General features: G+C 51.8%; 1 protein-coding gene across 6 annotated transcripts in view; it reads left to right on the plus strand.

Moving 5' to 3' along the window:
- Positions 1 to 26,234, plus strand: part of Pou2f2 (POU class 2 homeobox 2) — an 84,991-nt gene that overhangs the window by 13,549 nt on the left and 45,208 nt on the right. For all 6 annotated transcript variants that reach the window (XM_032894188.1, XM_032894194.1, XM_032894190.1 and 3 more), the window contains exon 2: positions 6,630 to 6,690. The gene's annotated coding sequence lies outside the window, so the exon portion shown is untranslated. The remainder of the gene's footprint in view (positions 1 to 6,629; positions 6,691 to 26,234) is intronic.

Below are 26,234 nucleotides of genomic sequence, written 5' to 3' on the forward strand. Positions count from 1 at the left end.
TTTCTGTTAGCCCTCAGTTTCCTGATAAGGAAGCGGGACAGACTCGAGCTTGGTCCTATCCTGCCCACTTATTCATAGAAAGTCATAGGGTGATCTCTGAACTTCAGAGTCACCCATGTTCTGTTTTCTTTTGGAGATCATGCTTCACTACCTAACCGTGGCTGGCCTGAAATTCTTTGTGTGGACCAGGCTAGCCTCAAACGCACAGAGATCCATTCACCTCTGCCTCCGGGAGTGCTGAGATTAAAGATATGGACCGTTATGTAAGGCCCCACCCACATTCTTGAAACCTCTGGAACTCTGCTGGGTTTGGCATAGAAGACCCTGACTGGCTGGGGTGGGGAGCACTTCTTCCCTTGGCTGCAGTCCAGCTGATAGAGTGTTCAAACTCCGCTTCTGATGGTTACTTAACAAGCTGTGACGCGTGTGCATGGCAGAGAAGGAGAAGACACAGACTTAGTGGTAAGAAAAAAATCACCAGGGTAGCCTAGTTCAATGAAAGAAAGAAAAAACAAAAACAAAGCAAAACAAAAAATAGGAGTGTATACACAGCTATACTTATACATCCCAGGAGGGAGAGACAGGAGGATGAAGAATTCAAACTCGATCAGAGCAAATTTGGAAGTATAGCTCAGTGGTAAAGCTCCTGCCTAGAATCCCCCAGTGAGTGAGGGGCTGGGGGTGTGGCTCAGTGGTAGAGCCCCTGCCTAGAATCCCCCAGTGAGGGGCTGGGGTGTGGCTCAGTGGTAGAGCCCCTGCCTAGTCCCCCAGTGAGGGGCTGGGGGTGTGGCTCAGTGGTAGAGCCCCTGCCTAGAATCCTCCAGTGAGGGGCTGGGGGCGTGGCTCAGTGGTAGAGCCCCTGCCTATAATCCCCCAGTGAGGGGCTGGGGGCGTGGCTCAGTGGTAGAGTGCTTGTCTAGGATACATGAAGCCTTTGATTTCATCCCCTGCCTCAAATCATTAGCACTCCCTACCCAGTCCTCTCTGCATAGTTTATCTTTAAAACTTACTGGAATGCAAATTCTAAGTTCCAAACTCAGGTTCCTGATTTCTGCACCAGACCTTTTCTTTTCCTCCTCCTTCTTTTAGGTTGTATCTGTGTTCATTCAAAAAAGGGGGGGGGATTATATACTTCACATTTATACATCACATTTCTCCCCAACAAATGGATTGTGACTGACAAGTCTGTGCTGGTAAGCTTATTTCAGGTGTGTTTCCCTGCCTAGCCCCACAGCATTCCTTTGTGTGGCTGCTTTGACATCGGTTCCTGTGTCGACCCCCAGCCACTCACGAGACATCTGAGTTCTTTCACGGATGTCCCAATTGTCATGGTCCCCAGGTGACAGGTGAGGGGACTGAGGCTGGAATGTTCAGTCCTCTCCCAAGTGTGAGCACCATGGAGAGCACACAGGGGTAGCACGGTTGCAGTTCTCCTGAGTTAGCCTCAAACAGAGGGGAGGGAGCATGGAGAGAGCAAACCCCACCAACTCCTCCTCTTAGGGGCGGGAAGGGGCCTTTGAGAAGACCATCCTGGCCCAGGCCTCGAGACCCAGACCCATGCTCATTGGATGACTGAACTCTATCTACCCCATCCAGCGCTCCACTCTCTTGCTGCCGCGTTCCCCGAGCCCACTCGCCGCCTGCTACATCCTTGCCAGCTTATCAATAGGTTAAGTGGTCAGGTCAGCGATATTGACCATTTGATTAGGACCTTGTCAGTTCAATCCCCGCTCATCTCATGGGCCTCCTCCCTAGCCCACGTGTCCCCTCTTGCTTTCAGAGCCTGGGAGCAGCTGGCTGTAGGAACAACGACCATCCCCACACGGGACCCCCACATTGGGAGCCTGGGCCCGATGAGCCACTTTTGGCTGTCTCTTTAGGTACGGGCTGCCTGTCCCACCCTTCCCTTGCTGTGCAGTCAGGGAACCTGTTTGCACTGTGTCCTATGCTCAGGCAGTCAGCGATGCCTTCCTCTCGGCTGTGTGACCTTGGAGAGAGGGCCTTAACCTTTCTGAGTCTCCATGTCCTCAGCCGTGTGTTTGCAGTGAAACCGGGAGTTTAGAGCAGTCTGCGACCTCACTTGCAGAACATCCGACAATCTTCGGTGTATAGACTGTGTTAGGCAGTATCCACCGCACTGATAGAGACATGCGTGGTCATATGTTTGTGTTGCCCTGTCCCTCAGTGGAGATGTATATGGGCAGGCTGTCTCCTGGGAGAGAAGTGACACCATCATCATAGGTCTGTCCTCAAGTCCCAGTGTGCAGCCACATCCTATTCTGGACGATGCTGATGACTGACCTCGCCCTGCCCTCAGGTACCTCATCCTACGTCAGGTGGACGGTAGATGACCCCAGGAACAGCCAAGCCGTATAGCTACTGACTGGGAGAAAAACTGAGGGGCACGGGGACCCAAACCTGACGTGACTTTGTCCTGTGAAATCTGGAATCTGCCTTCTGTGATGCAGCCTCAGGGGACAAGGTTCGGGTCCTGGCTCTGCTGCTTCCTGTGCCTGTGACAGCCAGCTCTGTTTCTCACGATGCCAAGGTGTATGAGAGGGGCTCGCAAGCTCCATGCACCAGTTAGAGGACAGAGCATGGCCCGCTGGGCTCTGCCTGCAGATAGCTGCTCGGAAAGGGTCTTTCTCCCCGCTGCCGAGGACAGGTGGGAATCCTGAACCTGAAAAGTGGGATGGCAGAGTTGGAGTTGGCCCTCCAGGGTGGTGCTGCCCATGGGGCACTGTGCAGGTGAAGGTGGCAGAGGGCTGAGAAGCACAAGTAGGGCCTGCGAGCTGCCTTGGGGGAAGACCCCAGCCCTAAGGCTCTGTCTGACTGAGGGGGGCTCCTCTGAGACTGGGGATTCCCCTCCCGCCCGCCATCACTTACACCAATATTGACGGTTAATGCCGTGTCGCCACCGTGTTCAACACTCAGCGCGGCTAATTGTTTTGACTGGGAATCGGCAAGGCGATTAAACGCCATCGATTTTGCCCTGCGCGCTGCATCGATTTTTAAATTTCCTATTGATCCCAGCCCTAAATCTCCTTAACCAAGACCTCACCGTGGAGATGACAGCCACTGATTAGCCCTGGGGTGGGGGGTGTGTAAGGTGGGGGGGGACAACCCCCAAGGGGAGCCACCCCATCCCTCCCTCCCCCCAGGGACCCTCAACTCCCTGCCCCTGAGGATAGAGGCCCAACCAGACTCTCAGGAAGAAAGGAGGGAATGGGGAACTTGGGGGACCCCAAGCTCCTTTGACCCCTTTTTTCCTGTTTGGGATTTTCTCTGTTCTCTCTGTATAGTCGTACCCCTCCTCTGCTGTCTTTTCTCTCTCCCCATCTCTCTCATCACTGTCTTTTTCTCTCTTCTCTCTCTCAAGTCCACGCCTCTCCCAATTTCCCAAATCGTCCTCTGATCTCCTGGGCTTCAGTCGTCTATAAAAGCCCACACGGCTAGTCTTGCCCTCTCTTTTGCAGTTCCCAACTCTCCCCTCCCTTCTTGGGAGTACACCCACAGGTTCACACATGGGTCTGGGCTTTGTGTCTGGTTCTCAAGGCTCTACCTCTCTGTGTTATTTCTCTTTATTTTTTTTAGAGACAAAATGTCACTCTGTAGCCCAGGTTAGCCTAGAGCTCTCTATATACTCCAGGCTGTCTTCAAACTTGAGACCAAACATCCTTTCTCAGACTCCCAAATGCTAGGGTTACAGGCACGAGCCACTATGTCCAGATGTTCGTGTGTGTGTGTGTGTGTGTGTGTGTGTGTGTGTGTGAGCACATGTGTATGTGTTTTGATGTGTACACAGCCTGTAGGCAGCTGGGCAGATCAGCAGATTGGAAGGTGTTTTTTCCAGGTGCCTCAGTTGTTGTAAACCTCTCCCAAGCAGCTCAACTGGTTCCTGCTTTTTCTAGGCAGCTGTTCTAGTCTTGGAGTCTTCTTGGCAGTTTGGCTTCCCTTTTCTGAGAGGGTCTCTCAGCTTTTATTGCTTACTCTGGCAGAGACGGGGGTCTAGTGAGTCTGGTTGGTTTTAGGAACTTCCTGAAACTACTTTGAGTTGTTCACTTTCCTGCTTAAGGAGCTCCCCAGCAGTACAGAGTGCTTCCCTTTCAGAGGACATTGTTACATAACAGTGTGTGTCGGGGGGATGGGTGCATATGTATGTAACCGAGTGTTTGTTTGTGGAATGGGTACGTATAGGAAGGTGTATGTGTATGTGGTGGTTGTGGAGGTCTTTGATGTCATTCATTTACTAGCCATCCACTTTGTTTTTTGAGGTAGTCTCTCACTGTGATCTGAGGCCTGGCCTGGCAGCCCTAAGATCCTCCTGCCTCTCTGCCTCCCCAGTACTGGGATTGTGAGCACCACACCAAGCATTCTTTTTTTTTCTTTTTCTTTTTTTGGAGCTGGGGACCCGAACCCAGGGCCCCAGGGCCTTCACCACTGAGCTAAATCCCCAACCCCTAAAAGAGATTCTTTTTTTTTTTTTTTTTTTGTTTTTTTTTTTTTTTTTTTTTTCTGGGGCTGGGGCGAACCCAGACCTTGCGCTTCTAGGCAGGCGCTCACCACTGAGCTAAATCCCCAACCCACACCAAGCATTCTTAATGTGGGTTCTGGGGATGCTCCTGTGGTCAGCACATATCGATTCCCCCAGCCTCTAACTCTGAGAGAGAGTCTTGCTCTATATTCCTAGTTGGACTCGAACTCATGATCCTTAGGTTCGAGCTGCCTTAGGCTCCCACATGCTAACATGAGAACTTTCATGCCCAGCTAGTCCCCATCTCTCTCAGCATGGCTCACTGTCTGTTTCTCAGTCTCTATCTGAGGGACGCCTCCCAGAAATCCTGTTACCAATGAGACCTCCTGTGCCCCACAGTCCCTGCCCCTTCCCTAAACGCCCCTGCAGACAGGGGTGGGAGGGAATGATCTTCCCATGGCTTGGGCAGCTCTCCCGAGAAGCCTGCATATGCAGGAGGCTTCGGTGGCAGGCAGGGTGACCCAAGCTATAGAACTGCATCTGTCTCTCAACGAACTACATAGGACTTTGGCTTTAAGACATGGCCCCTGTTGCCTCGCCTGCACAGTGGAGAAGGTAGGAGCCTCTGTCTTCCAGCCTGCAGGACTGAAGAGGCTTAGAAGCTGGTTTTCCTTGGGGATGGTTTGCCCACCTGGACCAAAGTTCATTCATCTTCTAGATTTGGTTGGCTGTTGCTTCCTCAGTCTTCCCTCAGGCATCACTAGCGTCCCCTGGCACCTTCTGCTCACCGTATCACACCTGTGACAGCTCCGTTCTCTGTATCTGTATGTTAACCCTGTGGGGGAGGGGTGGACAGACACTTTGTCTAATCCATGTCTTGACTCCACACTTGGGTAAGAGATGCTTTAGAAAAACCTCAGTGCTTTGCCAAATACAGTGGCACAAGCATGTAATCCCAGTGAAGCTGAAGCCAGTGAAGCTGAAGCAGGAGGATCATGAGTTTGAGGTCATTGTGGACTGACTGCACAGTGAGTTCCAGGCCAGCCTGGGCTACAATCAAGGTCCCATCTCTAAGAGAGGAAGGAAGGTAGAAGGGAGAGAAGAAGGGAGAGAGGGAAAGAAAGGAACGGAAATATATGTTGCGCAAATGAACAATTGAATACACAAACATCCACGTCAGAAATAATACAACCTTATATTTTCATGTCCCCAATACTCATAGGTGCTTCATAATAATCAAACCTCTCAGATTTACTTCTCCACAGATCTTGCCAGCACTCATTTAAGATGGTTTTCTAATTAATTAATTCATCCATCCATCCATTTATGATCTTATAGAGCGCTTCAAACTTGCCAGGTCCTCTGCCAAATGCTAACACTGCAGCATGGAGTTCTCATTCGCCCAGGGACTTCCTGAACCAGGGATCCTGGTGGTACACTGGAATCCTAGTGCTCAGGAGGCTGGGGCAAGAGGATCACGAGCTTGAGGCCAGCCTGGGCTACATAGCAACACAGAAAGGCGATCTCAAAAAAATTAATAGGGCTGGGTGTGGTTGCTCACACTTGTAATCCAGCACTGGGGAGGCAGAAACAGATGCTCTTCGAGTTAGGCCAGCCTGATCTATGCACAAATTCCAGGCCAATCGGACGTGCATGGTAAGAGCCTGTCTCAAAATCAGGACACGTGGCAGAGATGGTTCAGTGGGCTTCACACGGTAGAAGGAGAAAGTTCCTGGACGTTGTTCTTAGATCTGTACTGTGTGTCCTTTGACATGTGTGCTGTACACACACACACACACACACACACACACACACACACACACACACACACGTACCCAAAATACACAATTATAATTTAAAACCAAGACAACAGCAAAAGCTTCCCATCTGATGGGAGGACGGGCGTTCAGCAAGGGTAGGTACCAGTGTGCCCATTATAGGATGGGAACATTGAGTCTCGGAGGCTATAAGTGACCACTGAGACCAATGAGCAGCCAATAGGACCTAAGTCTCAGGCGCTTGGTCCCATGGTGTGTGGATTTACAGCTGCTGATGGGGATATAGGAGGAGACCCTCTCGACTCAAGGGGGAGCCTCGGCCTACACAGGTCCAGACCAGTGCAGAGGGATACTCACTCTTTCTCCTCTCCCTCCAGGTTCTCGGCTGGACCGGGTTGGTGGCCTGAATGTATTAGCTTTGCTCCGTCTGCCCAAGAGGTAAGAGTTGTGGCTTGCAAGTTGTGTGTTTCTATGCTCCGGGCTTCTTGCTTTCCTGAGTCCCCACCCCTGACCTCCCCTTGGGGGTGGCTACCATTGCTTGTGCCATTTCTGCTCCCCAGAGGTGATGTTCTGTTTGGCATTTTATTTCCTCGGCGCATTCCGTGGCTTCCTGGACAGACAAGTGTTTCTGGGTGTCAGTGACTGCGGACTGTGGTGGCTTAGTTTGCATCCCTGGCGGGTGTGCATGGTGACAAGGGATTTGAGAATGTCAATGCTGTCGTGCTGTTATCTATAAATGAGAACAAGGGGTCAGCAAGACGGCGCGATGGTTTAAGGTGCTTGCCATCGAGCCTGAGGGACTTGAGTTCAATCCCTGGATCCACTTGGTGGAAGGGGAAAACGGACTCCTCTTAGTTATCCTCTGACCTCCGCACACAAACCGTAGCACGTGCACCCCACTACAGACACAAATAAGAGTAAGTAAATAAATCTCGACATTTTAAAATCAGGGTAACAAAGCGTGCCCACCTCATGCAAAATTGTGAGGACAGAAGGAGGTAGAGGAAAGACAGACGGACAGGTCAAGGGATTGCAGGCGTGGCTCTTCCAGTCAGAGGAGAGGGGTTCCCAGCTCCCTCCATGGTGAGGTGTATGTGAAGATGAAGGAGGTTACTCTCCAAAGCATAGAGACCCAGGCGCAGAAGCTCAGACACAGCTGGAAACAACCCCTGAACAATTCAGGATTCTCAGAGCCCAGCAAGGCTCCCAGAATGAAGCCCAGACTCCCGGGGGGTTCAGTACTGTGGGAACCGCAGGCCTGGTATTCACCCTGCTGTACCACAGGCCTCAGCATTCCGCATTCGCCCTGCTGCAGGCTCTACTCCGCCCTCTGTCATCCCTTCTCCTGGCAATGAGTGGCAGGGGAGGTGGGTAGTGAGGTCTGTGATGTGGGACCCCCCCCTTCATGCTAACAGCCCTGTTTAACTAGAGCAACTGAACCCCAGCTTCAGGGACCTGGAGAACCACCTGTCACTCTTCAGGGCCCCCTGGTCCGCAGGCCCTGAATCACCCCAGGTGCACTTTGGGAAGCCAAGGACAGTTGTAGCCCATGTTTGTCATCCAAGGCAGGGATCATTGGGCACTGGACAGTGGGGAGGGCAGCTCCAGGCTGTACAGACAGCCCTGAGTCGCTAGGCTTTGAGTTTTCAAGAGAAACAGAAGGACTAGGAACGTAAGGTAAGGACTAGGGTGGCAGCTTGGTTAATCCAGCGCTCTGCTCACTCAGAATACGCCACACAGGGTTCCGTCTTCAGCACTGCACGGAATAGGCACTCCTGCCATCGCAGCACCCGAGAGGTGGAGGCGGAATGAGCAGAAAGACAAGGGCATCCTTGTTTACATGGTGAGTTTGAGGCCAGCCTGGGCTACATGAGACCCTGTCTCAAAGAGGAAAAGGAAAGAAAGGAAGGAAGGATAAACAAACATTTATGTGGGACATCTCCCAGTTTTAAATGCTAATGACTAATGTAAAATTTCAAAGATCTCTGTGTGGTCCAAACCACTTTTCACTTTCCTTGTGTAGTTTTATAGTAGTTACAGACTGGGGCCCAGGAAAACACATACCTGTGTTAACCCAGTTGTTCAGTGACTCAGAGATATTCACTGTCCCCCCATACATATACGCACGCACGCAGGCACGCACGCAGGCACACAGAGTTCATTCATGCACTATTATTTTAGCTGGTAATATGTGGATACCTTAGTTACAGGGTCAAAACTATCTATAATCTATCTATCTATCTATCTATCTATCTATCATCATCTGTCTGTCATCCATCCATCCATCTATCCATCCATCCATCCATCCATCCATCCATCCATCCATCCATCCATCTCTTCCTCCTTCCTTAACATGGTCAGTTCTGTAGCCCAGGCTGATCTCAAATTCTGAATCCTCCTGCCTCAGGTTCCTACTAAGATCACAGGCTCAGAGCCTCTCTAGTGCCTTCTTTAAGGAGTCAAATTGCATCCTTCCCCGGGTTCTCATGCCCTCAGGTGCCCTCGACTTGAAGGTGGCTTCTAGGAGCTTCCAGGCTACGTTAGGAGTTAGAGGGGGCTTTGAGGGCTGCTAGGAGCTGGCTTTAGTAACATTTTATTTGAAGTAGTTCTCTGCTGCCTAAAGTCGCTCAGCAGAGGTGCAGTTTGAACACAGAACTGCCTGAATTTAACAAACGCTTTCGTCCTCTACCCTGAATCTCACCCCAGCATTAGAAACCACGGGAGTGAATTTCTTTCAGGAAAACAGAATCTGATTTATCAACAGTTGTGTTTAACTGGAGTGGAAGGGCTTGGCTAATGCTGGTCTATGCATAGGCTCACTGGGTAAAATTAGGGACAGGCATGTGCTAGAGAGGCGTTCAGCCATTGGAGTCTCTTGCCAACTGGCTTTGAAGACTGTCGCCACAGTGCCCAGTGGTTCAAGGATGAGATTCGCCTCCCATCCCCATCTGCAGGGTGGATGTGCCTAAGGAGACCACAAAGTGCCCACTCTCACTCTCTTTCCTCTAGCTCTACCAGGAAGGCAGCCAGCTCCCCAAATATGTCCCAAGGCCTTCTCAGTGCTCCCCATGAGCCCCAAAATGAGAGACACCCAGACCTGGGTCTACTGCAGCTTCCCTAACTGAGGCATGGCTCCCTCTAGCTCATCACTAGTTCTTTCTTGGGGCTCACTCCCTGCCCCCCTCCCTCTCTCTGCCTTCTATCTAAGGCGCTCTTGAGCAGCCCCTCCCCCATCCCTGAGCTGCTTCACCCCATCTGTCCTGCCTCATAGGAAGGAGGCCTCTCCATTTGTCTACATGGCTGCAGTCGTTCTTGGTGCCTAGAAAACATTTATTGGGCTAATAAATGAATGAGCAAACACACACACAACCAAATCCATATCCATCCATTTATTACTGCAGCACCCTGCCCCACCCCGGGAGTCCTCCCATGTGAGGCCTGGAGGAGGAGCCGAGGAGTAGGAGAACTTCTGAAGCGTCAGAGGCACCCCCAAATCAGGGCAAAGCTTCATCAGCTTGAACGTGCAGGGCCTCCTCCAGGACAACTTTGGGAGTGTGTTCCTGAAGGGCTCCGAGAAGCCAGCATAGGTTTAGCTCTGGATGTGGTGACGGTGACAGGCGGATGAGCCGTCGGAGCCATGAACCTGCTCTGGCTTCGCGGTCTCTGAGGCCAACTGCAGTCCCCTGGGCCTGACGCCCTCCGAGTGCTACATCAGTAGGTGATGAGGACACACTTCTATACTCGGGTGCAGGAGCCCCGAAGATCTCGGGCTGGAGCTCAGCTGTGCTGGACAAGCCTTGCATCGCTGGGTCTAAGGAAGAACAACCCAGGGCCCTCGCCAGGCAGAGTCTTCAGTGACTGGGCGGGGATGTCTTCCTCGATGGGGAAACCGGAGAGCGGTGGGTGGAGATAAGACTGAACCAGGAGGCAGGCCAACAGGTTTTCCAGACCCCCAGGTCCACGCAGCCATCTCCTGAGCTGCATCTGCGGTATGGGGCTGGGTGGAGTCTCAGTTCTAGCTAGGGTGTGTGCTTGTGGCTTAGGGAGGGGCCAGAGGCAGGGCTTCAGTGGTGGAACAGCTCTCTTGGTTTGGGGGGGATGGGACAGCTCCTTAGCTAGCTGTGTACCAGCCACACTGTGTGAACAGGCTGCGGGCTGCGTTCCTTACTGGATGTGAAGTCCAGGTTTGAGGACGGGATTCTAAGAGGTAGCAAGTGATGGCTTGATGCCTTTGTCTGTGGTCAGTGTCTCCAGGCAGGGCGGGTGGAGGCAGCTGTAGTTTGGGAGTCTCTCTTTCCCACAGGGTGGGGCTCACAGATGTGGGGGAGGGGAGAAATAGAAAGCTCACCTCTTTTAGCAGACTAGGATCCTGAGTCCCCGGAATGCCAGACAGTCAGTCCCGCAGCAAGTGAAGGCAGGCTGCGAATTTAGAGTTCTGATCCACAACAGAGGCAGACCTCAGGGTAACCCCCGGGAGCTTTGCGCAAGGCCTGTTGGGAATCCCACCAAGTGCAGAGGTCTGTCCAGCTCACTGGGCCCCACTGGTCTCCTGCTCCTGGCTTTCCATAATCCTCTGCTTCTCTCAGTGCTCCCTCCACAGTCCTCTGCTTCTCTCAGTGCTCCCGGCAGGCACTCTTCATTCAGCTTTGTCCGCCTCTCCATCCCTTCCTGAGTGTTTTCTCTTCCCCTGAGCCTGGAGGTGTATAAATAGAGTTTTAGCTTCTGGCCTCAGAGATGACCACATGGAAATGTGGGGCCTGGCAGGGCTCAGGGTGGAAGAACAGGAAGAAGAAAAGAGGTACGGGGCGTGAGGGGAGAGAAACAAGGAACTGGAGGTAGTCTCCTTTACCCTCAGCAAAGGGGAAACACTCTTCTTGAGGTACCTGGACAACAGGAGCTCCAGAGGGGTCACCATCTGACTTTGGAAGGATGTTGGGGAGCATTTGAGAAAAGCAAAGAGAAGGGAAGCAGTGGAAATGGGGTGTAGGGGACAGGAAAGTAGAGACAAGTAGGAAGGGCAGGAGCTGTGTCCCCAAGCTGGAGCCCATGAAGACACCCTGCAGGTGGTAGGACAAGGCCACTGGCTTGGTATCAAGGAGGGAAGATGGGAGCCCAGGGCACAGCTGTGAGGCAGGAAGGAAGCGCCTTGTGGGGGCTCCCCGTGTCCTGTGACAGTAACTGGCTGGTGTGCTGCACTGTGCCCAGCTCTCGTCTAATGGTTGAGAGCATCTGTCCACCCTGTTCCCTCCTCATTCTGGCTCTGGGGGACCGAGGGCTATGGAGAGGGCTTGGTGGCACCTGACTTCTGGCCTAGGGGGTGGAGAGAAAGCTGAGAGAGAGAGAGAGAGAGAGAGAGAGAGAGAGAGAGAGAGAGAGAGAGAGAGAGAGAGAGAGAGAGAGAGTCTGTGTGTCTGTGTGTCTGTGTCTGAGTCTGTGTCTGTGTGTGTGTGTTTGGGAGAAGCCTTTGAACTCTCCCTTCAGCGCTCTCTGTCTCTGCTGACTTGGGCTCCTCACTACTTCACTAGTGTCCATCCGCCTCTGTCCGTGTGTCTGTCTTTCATCTGTCTCTGCCTGATCTCATTCTTGCTCTTTGTGTTCCTCCCTTTCTGTGTTTTCTGGCTGTCCTGGACTGGGGCTCCCCGTATGTCCTCCCCCTGTGTGGCTCATCCTAGAGCTTTAACCCTGTCCTCTTTCTCCCATCCCTGTGTCCCCTGTCTCTCTGCCTGGTCTCTCTCCTTGGCCTTCCATGGCTTTTCCCTGCTGCCTCCGTCTCCTGGATCTGTGTCCATTCTCGTCTGTCTCTCAGCTTCTGCCCCTGTAGAGCTCTGGATGTCCTTCCTTCTCGCTCTGTCTTTCTCCTCAGCCCTGTCTCTGGGTCTCTGGCTGACCATCCCTGCCTCTGTGTGTGTGTCTCCCTCCCCCTCCCTTCCCCCCACTATTTTTTTTCTGTTTCTAACACCCACACTCACATCCTACCTCAGGAGTAATTGCTTTTGTCTGGGTTGGACTGGACTTGTGGTGGGGGGAGGGCGGGGGGAGCGGGTGGCGCTGGGGGGGGTTGGGAGGGACGGAGGTCGCTTGGTGGAGTTGAGGTAGTGTCCACCAAAGCTGAGGGTGCTGAGGGACAGAGGCACACCCCACCCAAGAGCCTGAGCCCATCCTGGCACGGAAAGAAGGGAGCTGCTCCTTAAATTCTACGTGGAGATGCTACAGCCATAAAACCTCACTAGCCAGGGTCTCGGTGGCAGCTTCTGTTGCTCCAACCCCTCCCCCACTCACACTCAAGGATGTGACCTCTGTCCCCCTCACGTATACTGAGTCACCATGGACACACACAGGGACACACCCAGAGCCTCCATCCCACTGATGGGAAGGTACTTGGCCATGCACACGCAGGGTCATCTGGAGCAGGTAGACACACGGCGAGCCCTCCGGAGCCTTCGATACACATGGAGAGGCCATGTCCCGAAGCCCGGGGACACAGACACAGGGACACATACAGACCCACACCGAAACACCCACACTCAGACACACTCACTACAATCCAGTTCACTAGAGCACACAGGGACGCTTAGCCACCACCCTTCCTAGGGATGGAGAGTATCCTCGTGGGATTCATCCACATCTCCCCAAGGGCCACACGGTCGTTTGAGGACACCCAGCTCTCATGGCACCATGGATATAGACACACAACCCCTAGTGTCCCCAGGACAAACCCCATAGACTCACAGTCACACAGACATGGCTCAAGGGTCAGAACAGTCAGAAGACAAATGTGGAGTCCCCTAACACAGCTTAAGGACCTGTGTCCACCTTCCACGTATGGCATCCATTCAGACTCCACGGCCTTTTGGCTGGAACATCCCGTCTACCACACTATGAAAGCCCACCCACACCCCAACACATTCAGCCCAGGCTCTGGGGTGACGCCAAGGTCCTGTGGTAGGCGACAGGCTTGCCCAGGGTGCCCCCTCTTGCTCATGTCATTTTACCCTCCATATCCGGTATCCAGGCCTTTTTTCCCTTCTCAGGACAGCATTTCCCCATCCCCCTGCCCACCCCCAAGGCTCATCTCTCACCCTCACCTACCCTCAAAGGGCCCCATCCCTCTGAGCTGCTCCCCACTGAGGGGGTGCCCCCTTTCTTCTCGAAGGACTGTTTCTCAGTGTATCCCAGCCACCTAGCCTGCAAATGTGACCCCCCACACCCATCTGCTTCCCTGCCCACCCCCATACTCACCCCCTCTCCTGGCTCTCCAAGCTCTCAGCCCCCCTAAATGCTCCTGCAGTAGGGGAGTATGGGGTGAAGGCTGGCCCCTCGGAGGTAGAGGTAAGGGGTACATGGGGTGGGGGCCTGCCTGGGTGCGGCTCCGGGAAAGAAAGGAAGAGAAGCAAGGGGGAGAGAGAGGCAGAGGCAGGCAGGCAGCCAGCCGGCTTTATATCCCTGCTGTATTGATCCACCATGTCACAGCCTGGTCGGTCGATAGCCAGCGAGAAAGAGAGGGAGAGAAGGGAGGGGAGCTTTGGGGGAGGGCAGCCAGGACCCCTTAGTCCTGGGTACATCTAGGGTCTCCTGGGCAAGCTGTGGGAACATATTTGACCCCCTCCCCAGAAAAGATGTATGCCCTGCCCCCCCACTCCCTTTTGGCTGCAGCCCTCTTTCTCTTCAAGAGCCCCCTCAGTCTTGGTAGAAAAGCGTAAACACCCAGGGTTTGAACATTTCTGTTTTGTTTCCCCAGTGGCCTTTTATTCCCATAGTCAGGATGGCGGCCAGCCATGACTCCTCTTTGCCAGCTGCAGTCAGGCTGGACAGGTGTCATGTTAGGACAGACCAGGCTGTGGGGTCCACCTTTGCTGTGTGACAATGGGAGGGAGAGAACCCTCTCTGAAGGTCTCTTTCCAGGTGCTGGGGAGGGGGGCTGTCCTTTCCAGTTGCCTCTGACCACAAGCCCAGGCCAGAGACAGCTCGATACCTCTCTGACTGTCCTGGAACACAGAGATCAACCCCTCTAGCCCCTCAGCCTCCCCTTCCCTCTTCCACCAGCCTTATGTTTTCCGCCCCCTCCAAGGGCCAACCCTGACCCGGAAGAGAAAGGACTAGGAGAGATGGTCTCTCTCCCTTGCTAGGCTGAGAAGCTGAAGAGCAAACGTGGAGCTGAGAACCCTAGGGTGACACCTGCACCCTACATTCTCCCTATGACTCAGTTTCCCCCTCAGCCCCAACCAAATCCTGCCTCAGCTCTGAGATCTAGAGGGATTGTTGCAGATGGCGGCGGGGCTACGGGGGGCGGGAAAGTCAGGAGGGTGCTTGCTGTCCCTCCCCAAGCCAAGATTGTGGGTCCCAGGTGCTTCCCTGCCAGCCCCCAACTCCCTGGGGCTCCCGTTCTTTGTCTTCCAAGACCCGTCCTCCCCTCCCAGCTCAGAGAGGCTGAGGAATCACCTTAGCCTTGACCCGAGTGGGCGGGCAGAGGAGGGGCAGGCAGCCCTCACCCTGCCTCCTGCCCATGGCCATCCACAACCCCTCTCTGGCTTCCCTCTGACTACCAGGCAGCCCCCCAACCCCCAGCGATGGTCTGCTGTTCCCTTTGTTAGGCAGGGGGAGGGGAAAGGGATGAGCTGAGGGGACGTGGCCTGACCCTCGACCTCTCCCCCTCCTCCCTCCCATCTGAGTCCTCAGGGGCTCAGAGCCCCCTTGACGGACAGTTCTGACCATCAGCCAAATGGCTCCATGAGGAAGCAAGGGGCCAGGTAGGGGGGAGGGGAAGAGGGTCTGTCCAGGGCCGAGAGCCCACCATAATGTGGGTGTGGGGGTACCCCTGAGTCAGAAGGAAGACCTTAAGGGGGATGAGTAAGGAGGATGGTACATGTGGGGCCAGACTCTGGGGGAGCTTGATTGAACCAGGACTAGGGCTATGAAGTTAAAGCGAGGGTTCATCCCATAGACAGCGGCCCTAGAAGCCAATGGGTAGGGCCTGGCCTGGGCAGATGCCCCCACCCCACCCCCACCCAGCCTGCAGAATTGGGAGCACAGTGAGTTTAAAAAAAAAAAAAAAAAAAAAAAAAAAAAACAGGAGCAGGAGAAGCTGGGGGAAAAATATATAAGAAAAAATATAATAAGAACTAAGCGGTGGCTGCAGGAGAGAGAAAGGGCAGGAGGCGGGGAGGGGGGTGCAGGGGGGAGGGCGGCTGGGGCCCTGGTCGCTGCGGAGGCCCGGCCGCCGGCCTCTGTGCTGAGCCCTCCGCGTCCCCCCTGCCGGCCCCCTCCAGCCCCGATCGATCCAGTTTCTTGGCAATAAAGCATTTTTATTGTCAGCTGCCCTGAATGGCAAATGTGAGTCCTGCTTCCCCCCCAACCCTGCTTCCTCACCACCCCTCCCCCAACCTGCCTTCACCCCCTCTGCTACTATCCCCTCACCAAAGAATCAGCATCATCCATCACCAAGACCCCCTCCTCTTCCTCATCCATGTCAGCAGGTCCCTAGCACATACTCAACCATACACCAAGCCTTCCATCCCCACCTAGGCTCCTGCTCCCCTCCCTAACCCCAAACCCATCGGGGAGCAGAAACTGGCTAGTGGTCTTAGGAGGCAATGGCAGGGCAGGAGGGTGTTGGCAACCACAGATGCAGGCCAGCCACAGTGAGGGAGCCGCTGACCAAAGTCAGGAGGACACCAGAGAACAGGAACCATAACAGGTGGGTGGCAGCGGCCTGGGCATCCGAGGGGGCAGGTGCCCCATTCCTTGGCCCTCTGCATACCGCCGAGGTCCTGCCTCTGCCCCTCTCCACTGAATGGGGCCCCTTCTTCCGGGAAGCAGGTGGGTGAGGAGAGAACGAAGAGGCAGGAAGTTGATACAGCTTCCCACGTAGGCCCCGGGTCTATCCAGGACCGGGCACAACTCTACAGCCCTTCAAAGGACTGCTGGTGTGAAGGGGCCAGGAGGAGAGTGTTGGGCAAGCAGTTTACAAAAGATCCGAGCCCCGTGTCAAGTGGGTGGCACGCTCCCTCCCCACCCTCCTCCTTTCCTCGCTTTGTCTCTCCTCCCTCTGCCCCTCTATCCTTCTTTATTGCAGCCTTTTTCCCCCCTGGGATTTAAAGACCTCACGCACCCCTCTGTTCTAGCGTCCGACTCCCCCCCCCGCCCCAATTCTTTTCTCTGTGTGTTCTGCTTTGCTCTGCTTTGCCTTCCCTCTGTCTTCCCATTCCCGTCTCACTCCACCTTTCTCCTCAGCCCCCTCTTACAACCATAAGGATGAACAGAGACCTGAAGCCTCCAACTTCAGTCGGAAGATAGGATGGTCATAGCCCCCCCCCCCAAAAAAACAAAAAACCTTTCCTCTCTTATTCTCTGAGAACTCCAAGGCAGAGGAAGAACCACATCCCAAGGGAGATGTCCCTGTGTCTGCCACAGACATGAAGTGGGGCTTTTCTCAACTCCATCCTTTCATTGGAGCCTTGGTCCCCTCCTCTCTGCCCCCAAAGATGGTGTGGATGGTGATGTGCATGAGTAATCCCTTACGTGCGAGGTGGATGCAGGAGAATCACAAGTTCTAAGTTATCCTTGACTACAATTACACTTCAAAGCCAGCCTGAGCTACATGAGACCCTATCCAAAATAAATAAATACACGAACATGTGCACATTCAAACAGCATGAATACACATAAATAAACAAAATCAAAACAAATGAAAGACCCCACATCCACCCCTATACTCAGGTCCCTGGGGCGGGGCTGTGACATCAGAAGGAAGGGTCCAGGGACCATGTGTGGAGAAAGCAGGGGGAGGAGGGCACTCTGGAAGTGTGAGAGGATCTAGAATTGACAGCTGGGGCACATGGGAAGAGGACTCTGGGCATCTTTCCCAAGCTGCTCTTTGCCCAAATCTCACCCCTCCCAATATCCTCACTAGAGCAATACACTGCTTTCCTGACCTCAGAGGAGGGAGGAGTCCTGTGGTGGAGAGGTCTCTCTGACTCCATGGATAGGACCACTGTATTAAAGAAAGACTACGGGTGAGCTAAGCCTGGTGGTTATCTCAGCACTGGGAGGCAAGGTCAGGAGTTCAAGGTCATTCTTGGCTACATACTGCATTCTCAGCCAGCCTGGGCTACAGGAGACTTTCTTTCAAACAACAGTGGCAACAAGGTAACAACAACAAAAGTCGTGTGTGCTTTGAACCTCAGACATCTTAAAAGAAGAGTCTCTAAGTTGCTTGGCTGGCTGCAAACCTTGTGATCTTCCTGCTTCGGCCTCCGAGTAGCCGGGATTGCGTGGCTGAGATTTCGAACGTCTCACCCAGCCCCAGAGGGTGTCAGTTCTTTGTTGTTGTTGTTGTTGTTGTTGTTGTTGTTGTTGTTGTTGTTGTTGTTGTTGTTGTTCTGTATTTTCCAGGCCTTGAACTCAGTATGTAGTGAGGCTGAACACCCCCCCCCCTCTTTCTCTCGGCCTTTCCAGTGCGTGCACCCTCAAGCCCACATCGGATCTGAGCAAACTCTTCCTTCCATCGAGTATTTCTTATCAGTAAAGGGCCTGCCTAGGAGAGAGGCTCAGGGCTCAGGGCTGGCCCTGGGGAAGGCTGGCCTGTGAACAAGGCTGACACACACACACACACACACACACACACACACACACACACACACACACACACACACACACAGCTCCTGCCGAGGCTCCTCTCTCCACTGGTGGTGTCCATTATTTGTGCAGTTCCACCATGTAGGCGTGTGGCAGTCTTTGCTGCGGCTCAATGATGGCACTTGCCTTGCGTGCTCTTCTGCGTCCCGCTGCCCTCTGTGGAGGCGTAGTCATTATCCTGTTTTCCAGGTGGTGACACCCAGGGTCAGAGTAGGCAAGTGGCTTGATCAGCATCCAGTGAGTGTCAGCCCACAGCTGCTATTCAGACCCACTGATGCTGGGAGACCATGCACCAAGAGCCCATGGGGTAACTGACTGTGCATGACGTTCAGACACACGGGCTCTGCTCTGGCATGGTGGCAGGTGCTTTAACCTCACTGCCTTGGTTTCCTCCTCTTGGTCAGAACCACCACCACGTAGGATTTTTCCCTCCATCTCCACCTACCTACATTAGGGTCAGGTTGGAACTCCCATTGGCTGTTTTGAGTGGGACCGGCATAGAGGTCATTGTCCCTTTGTGTGCTTCAGTAAATACAGTGTATGCTGCAGGCAGGCACCAGGAGGGCTGCATGAGGAGAAGGCACCGGTCAGAGCGTTTAAGTAGGGGAGGAGGTGAGAAGGGCAGGATACAAGCCTGCAGTCCTAGCACTGAAGTGGAGAGAAAAGAATTAGAAGTTCAAGACTGTCACTGGCTACATGGGGCATCCCTGGCCAGCCTGAGCTATAGAGATCTTGCCTCAAAAAAATAAAAACAAAACAAAACAAAAACAAAAACACAAACAAGCCAGGTACTGCAGCACAGAACTGTAACGCCAGTGCTTAGGAGACCAAAGCAGGGAGATCTCAAGTTCAAGGCCATCTGGGCTGTATGCACAGTGAGGGTCTTTCTATAAATAAATCAACAGGGGAGGGAAGGAAAGAATAGGGGTTGTCCATAAACAAACAAAAAATAAAAAATTAAAATTAAAATCTGAGGATAGGGGCTGGGAGATAGCTTCACGGGTAAAAGTGCTCACTGAACAACCCTGACGACCCTAGTTCAATCCCCAGGGCTTCATATGAAAAAAGACAGGTGCTGGACTATCAAGGTGGCAGGACAAAGGTGCAGCCACTAAGTGATGGCTTATGTTTGATCCCTGGGACCATCATGGTGGAAGGAGAGAAATTATCTCTGTAGATGTCCTCTGACCAGGACACTCACACTGCTGTGGCACGTATGGAGGTCCTCCCCCCTCTCTCCTTGCATATGCACACTAAACAAAGAGGATGGGTGTTGTGGCACACATCTGTAACCCACATACTCAAGCTCACAGGCCAGCTAGTCTGGAGTAAGAAGTGTACAGAAACGAGACACCCTGAGAACAAGATGAAAGGAAAGAACAGAAAGAAATTTGTCCCCTGCCCATTGTGTGCCATGGCATGTAAAACCCCACACACACACACACACACACACACACACACACACACACAACACACAATATTATGAATTACATATAGTATATAAAGTATATCTTAATCTATATGCTGAGTATAGTGATGACTCGTGTAAGCTCAACACTCAAGAGGCTGAGGCAGCCCAGTGAGACCCTATCTCAACAAATAAGACAGTGATAGAACATTGGTTTGGGTTGCAGAGAGAGATGGTCAGTTCACGCGGTGACTGTAATCAGGGATTTAGGGAGACTGGGGGCAAGCAGCAGAGTGGCAGGCCCTTGTGGCAAGCCTTTAGAGAGAGTAATTTTTTTCTTTTTAATTTCTTTATGGGCAGGTAGAGGGTCGTTATTTTGAAACAGGGTGTCCTGTATCCCAGGCTACCCTTAAACACACTGTGTAGCCAAGGAGACCCTTGTCCTTTCCACCTCCTGAGTTACATAGAAAGGTGCTGGGCAGCCTTCCTGTTAGTACCTTGGACAGCAGCCGCAGCCGCGGCTGCGGACGCCGAGCATACCGAGCGCTGGGGCGGACCCTACCCAACTCAGTAACGTTCTTTCCCGACAGTGATGTTGAGAGGGCATGGGAGAACGGTAGTGCTCTCATACTCCCCTACAGTAAGGCTGACCTCTCACCACAGCGGTTCCTGGGCGACATAGCAATCCATCACTTGAGGAAAGGTGTCTTCACGGCTCCAAAAGCGCCCCCCTCCGTACACACGCCGCGTGAGTTCTCTCTCCTGCTGGAATAGCCTCGATCCCCACCTTTGGAATGATCATTTCTTTGCTATTGTAGTAAAATGTATCACGAACTATATTGACTTTTTTTGGAGTTGGGCTAATCTTCAACTCAAGTGATACCCCACCATGGTTTCTCCAATCGACAGGATGCTTTGTGTGCACACCACAGCAAAAGCTTCCATTTTAGCTCTGTTTTTTTAGCTCTGTTTTAGACTTTAATTTACAGGACTTTTTTTTCTTTCTTATTTTTTCTTTCTTTCCTTCTTCCTTCCTTCCTTCCTTCCTTCCTTCCCTCCTTCCTTTCTTTCTTTGGTTTTAGTTTTGATTTGTTTCTTTAAACAGGGTCTCACTACATACTCCTGGCTGGTCTGGAACTCACTTTGGATGTAGACCAGGCTGCCCTCGAGATCACAGAGATCCATCTGCCTCTGCCTCTCCAGCATTGGAATTAAAGGGGTGCTTTAAAGCAACCCTTTAAAGGGAACACTGCCTTGCCTGGTGTTCCCTTTCTCCCCCTCTTCCTCTTCCTCCTCGTTAAAAGACAGGATCTCATATAGCCCAGGCTAGCCTTGGACTCAGTATATAGCTGAAGATAATTACCTTGAACTACAGACCCTCTTGCTTCTGGAGTGAGGGAGTGGTAATCTGCTCTGAGATAGGCTATCTTTTCATGGCTGCATCGGATTCCTAAGCTCAAATATACTATATTTTCTTAGCCACTATGTTGTTGGTAACATCAAGATTGTTCCTGATTTTTCTTAATCTCAGATTATTTTGGATTTTAGTTCTTCTTTGACACAGGGCCTCACAATGTAGCACAGGCTGGCTGCTGTGGTACGCTCCTCCGCCTCTGCCTTCTAGGGTTAACATGTGTGCCACCGCACTGTGCTCTCAATTTCAAACCTTAGAACCGGAGTTCAGATCCAAGACTTTGCATGATAAGCTGGTATGTTCTCACACATGCCTCGAACCCCAGCATTGTGGGAAGCAGAGACAAGATCATCACTGGGTCTTGCTAACAAGTTGTAGGTTCAGAGATAGACACTGGCTCAAAAGAATAGGGGGGAGATGATAGTGGAGAACACCCGACATCCTTCTCTGGCCTTCAACACACACATGTGCACAGGCCCACACAGCCACAAAATATGTACACATACCACACACACACACTCAGACACACAATACACTCACACATACTCACACACTCTCACATATACTCATATACACTTACTCACACTCACATATGCTTACACACCCACACATTTGCATGTACACTCATATCCACATTTACTCACACACTCACAGTACACCCAAACACACTTATACTCACATATGCTTACACACTCACACACTCACATGTATACACATTCTTATACATACAATTTCATACTCTTTCATACTACCACAACACACTCTTACATACACTCACACACACTCACATATTCACATACACTCACACTCATGCTTACACAATACTCTCACACACTCTCACATATACAGTCATACACACTTAGAAACACTCTCAATGCTTACACACACTCACATACATCCACACACAGTCTCACATACACACATGCTTACACACACACATATACACACTCACATATACAATTTCACACACTTTCATACATTCATACTCTTATAACACACACTCTTCTCACACACACATACTCACACTCTCACACACACACACACACACACACACACACACACCATTCCTTTATGTTATAAGCCCCCTTTTACTTAGGCATAGTGGGAATGTTTCTACTGAAGTTCAGGGACGTTCCCATCAGCCCATGTTACTGCCCCCATTTCCCAGAAGAGCTAGAGGCTCAGAGAAGGGAATTGTGGGTAAATAGCAAACGCAGAGAGGAACCCATTTCCACACCTCATCGATGACCCTCTGAATCAGTCATCATGCACCTATGCATAGATCTCTGTGGGGCAGCTGTCCTCCTGCAGCAAAGTACTGGAAGCCTTGTTATGTGAGTCCAATGCAGGGCCCAGACTGGAGGTTAATGAACCAAGCCCACCCATGTCCTCAACGTGCTCAGTCTCCAGGCACAACCTCCCTGGGAAGTGGCTTTGACTGGTGCAGATTCCACTGAACCCGAGTGTTCCCTGGGGCTGTGTGAACACTGAGTTCTTTGCTATCTAAATTTCCTGTGTACTGGTGGGCTCACAGCTCAAAATCCTTCTGCCTTGGTGTTTGTTCCAGAGGAGTGCACCGCCAGGCAAGCCCAAGTCTGAGTAATTAGTTGGGTGAGGTGCTGCATGACTTTAATCCCAGCACTTGGGAGGCAGAGGCAGGCAGATCTCCATAAGTTTGAGGAAAGCCTGGTCCTCACAGAGAGTTCTAGGACAGCCAGAGCTATATAGAGACCCTGTCTCCCTGTCTCAAAAAACAGACAGACAGGGGCTGGAGAGATGGCTCAGTGGTTAAGAGCACTGATTGCTCTTCCAGAGGTCCTGAGTTCAATTCCCAGCAACCACATGGTGGCTCACAGCCATCTGTAATGAGATCTGATGCCCTCCTCCGGTGTGTGTGAAGACAGATACAGTGTACTCATACACAAAATAAATAAATAAATAAATAAATAAATAAATAAATAAATAAATAAATAAATAAATAAAAAAAACAGACAGACAAAACACTGGCCAGGGGAGGCTTCTATAAAGATGGGATGGGAGTTGTAAAGTCTGTGTAGCTGACCAAGCAGGCTGGAGGGATTTAGGACACATATATTCTCTCTGTGTGTCTGTGTATCTGTCTCTGTCTCTCTGTCTATCTCTGTCTTTGTCCATCTCTGTCTCTCTCTCTGTTTCTGTCTCTCTCTGTGTCTCTGTCTCTGTCTGTCTCTGTCTGTCTCTGTCTCTGTGTCTCTCTGTCTCTCTATCTCTGTCTCTCTGTGTCTCTCTGTGTCTCTCTGTCTGTCTCTCTCTGTCTGTCTCTGTCTCTGTGTCTCTCTGTCTTTCTCTCTCTGTGTCTCTCTGTCTCTGTCTCTGTCTCTATCTCTGTCTCTCTCTGTGTCTCTCTGTCTCTGTCTCTCTGTCTGTCTCTCTCTGTCTCTGTCTGTCTCCCTATCCTCACTGTGTGTGTGTGTGTGTGTGTGTGTGTGTGTATCACAGAGCACTTGAAGAAGTTACAGAACTTATTTTATTTCTGGAGACCTCCAGGTTGGCTTGCCTTTCACATTACAGTCCTTGGCTTTATGTGGCTTTGGGGGGTGGCATGGATTCAAACTCAGGCCCTCACACTTGTATGGCCAGTGCTTCACCCACTGGAGTCTCACAAGCCCCCAATTTCTTTTAAAAACGATTTATTAATTTCAATTTTTATGTGTATAAGTGTTTTTCTGTATGTATGTATGTATACCACGTGTGTTCCTGGTGCCTGGGGAGGCCAGAAGAGGACCTCAGATGCCCTGGAACTCGAGTTACAGGCAGATGTTTGTGAGCTTCCGTGTGTGTGTGTGTGTGTGTGTGTGTGTGTTTGTGTGTGTGCACGCGCGCACACGCGCGCATGTGCACACGAGACTCGAACCTGGGTCCTCAGCAAGAGCAGCAATGCCCTTAAATGCTGAGCCATCTCTCCAGCCGTGCCCCATCCCCATTCTTAAACAGAGGGTGAAAGGGAACTCTGACAACAAATGACTGGTGAGGTTGACAGGTGCCATAACACTCGTTTGGGGAGCCAGCCTTGGACTTGAAACCAGACATGGGAGCTTGGAGAGATTTATTCCTTCAACCTTGGGATTCAGGTGTCCACTATGTGTCTGCCATAGTTAATTTCCCAGGAACCCCACAGTAAGCCACCATACAAATCATGAAACCTGCTTTCAGAGAGCTTGCGTTTTAGAGAGAGAGAGGCAGTAGCATGACTAGGCAGTGGCTAATTCCATGATGCTATGAAGAAAACACAAAAGCGATTCACAGGGTGTGTGGCAACAGGAGGCTGCGGCCTTGGAGATGAGCCCTGGGGATGAGGACCCTGGGAAGAGGCAGGCAGTACTCAGGGGCTGCACCAGGCTCTACTGTGGGATTGATCTTGGCTTCTTTCCGTGTGACTAGAGTGTGGTGCCTATGAAGGAAAAGAAGACAGATCCCACAGGGCCCTTGAGATCATGACAAAGCGGCTGGGGTTGTCTGTGGGAACGCTGCGGAGTTCATAGAAGATTCTGGAGGGAATGGCACATGTGAGCCATTTTCCCTGGTCCAGGGAAATACATTTCAGCATTTGGACAGCTCCCTGCCCAGGGGGAGCCCTCCCGGCCTTTGGGCCTTTGCGTTAGTGTTTGAAGGTGTGAACCTAGTGTTTGTTGGAGCAGAGCAGGGAGCCACTGTAGGCTGTTAGGAGTCTGGTGTAGCAGGAGGTGCTGGGGTCCTTGGGATGAGCGTGATGCCTTTTCCAGGGAAGGCCCAGGGCCAGGTGCCTGCTCCCTGGAAGACTGGTGAGTCTGGGTGCCAAGGGCTCACTCTGTCCAGGAAACAATAGTCCGAGTCCAGCAAAAGGCATCTTTGTGGGCAGTGAGACGCTGAGATTTTGTTTTGTGATTGTTCTTAGTTTTCTGGTGATTAAAATGGGAATAATACAAAACAAAACCCATGGAAAAATTAACAAAAGGGGTCCTGGGCTTGGTTCTGTCAGTAAAATGCTTGGTTTTTAGACAAAGGCGATGAGTGCTTATGAATGCTGGATACATTGTCACAATCTTATAATGCCAGTGTCTGAGAGGCAGAGACAAGAGCATTCCTGAGACTTACTGGCCAGCCAGTCCAGCCTACTTGGTGAACTTCAAACTAGGGAGAGATCCTGTCTCAAATGAGATGTTCTGAGGATGATGCCTGAGGTCATCCTCTGGCTTCCACACATATGTGTGACATATGTATAACACTCCCATGCCTGCATGGACACACATACACACACCACATTTTTAATAGGAAGAAAATAGGAGAGATCCTCTCTTTATTAAAAAAAATGGATGGAGAGTAATGGAGGAAGACACCTGATGTTGACCTCAGCATACACTCTCACATACATACCCACACACATGCACAAATGAAACACCTGTGGCTACCACCTGTAATTCTAGTACACAGGTGTCTAAACACCTGTGGCTCTCACCTGTAATCCTAGTGCTCAGGTGTCTAAACACCTGTGGCTACCACTTGTAATCCTAGTGCTCAGGTGTCTAAACACCTGTGGCTACCACCTGTAATCCTAGGACTATGTGGCAGGAGGATTGCCAGGAGTTCGAGGCTAGACTGGAACACAGAATGAACTTAGACGATTCTCTCCTATCCAGAGACAGGGAAACCGAACACAGGGGAACTTGTCCTCAATCATCACATGGTTGGTTCTGGAGCAGGCAACTCACTGAGATTTTTTTAAAATATTGTGTATGTATAGGTGTTTCGCCTGCATGTATGTCTGTGCACCACATGCATACCTGGTGCCCATGGAGGCCAGAAGAAGGTGTCAGATCCTCTGGAACTGGAGTTACAGGTGGCTGTGAGCTTCTATGTGGGTTTCTGGGGATTGAACCCAGGTCTTCTGGAAGACCAGCCACATTATCTTCTTTGGGCCACACTACAGCACTTTATTTTTTCCTTGAAGTGGCCTAGAAACTGGGGCTTTGGAAATGGCAGTGGCATCTAGAGGAATGCCTGCCTGAGTCTGTGGACTTATGGAGTCCGTTCCACTGCCTGGCATTACCCCCTGCTCCTGCTAACATGCCCTTCCCCTCCAGATCTCCTCCTTTCCCCTCTGTCCACTGGAGACAACCTGGCGTCTGCCCATCTCAGCCTCTTAGGCCCCTGGACCCTGCTTGAACTTGTTCATCTTATCCTCATGGCCCTATCTTTCCCGGGCCTGGGCCACCATCCCAGGCTTCTCATGAGCCATCTCGCCTCCAGTTAAACCAAATCAGTTCCCGAGGGGTCTCTTCACTCAAAATATCTAGTAGAAGACTTCCATCGACTTCAGTGTGGGGGTACATGCCTGTAATCTTAGCACGCAGGAGGATCAAAAGTTCAAGGCCAGCCTGGGCTACATGGTGAGATCCTGTCTCAAAAGTAGAGGAGGGAGGAGGAGAAGGAGAAGGAGAGAGGAGGTTGAAAGAGAGGAGGAGGAGAGGAGGAGGAGGGGGAGCAAGGAGGAGGTTGAAGAGGAGGAGG

The sequence above is a fragment of the Rattus rattus genome, chromosome 2 (genome assembly GCF_011064425.1).
Source record: "Rattus rattus isolate New Zealand chromosome 2, Rrattus_CSIRO_v1, whole genome shotgun sequence".
Classification (NCBI taxonomy): domain Eukaryota; kingdom Metazoa; phylum Chordata; class Mammalia; order Rodentia; family Muridae; genus Rattus; species Rattus rattus.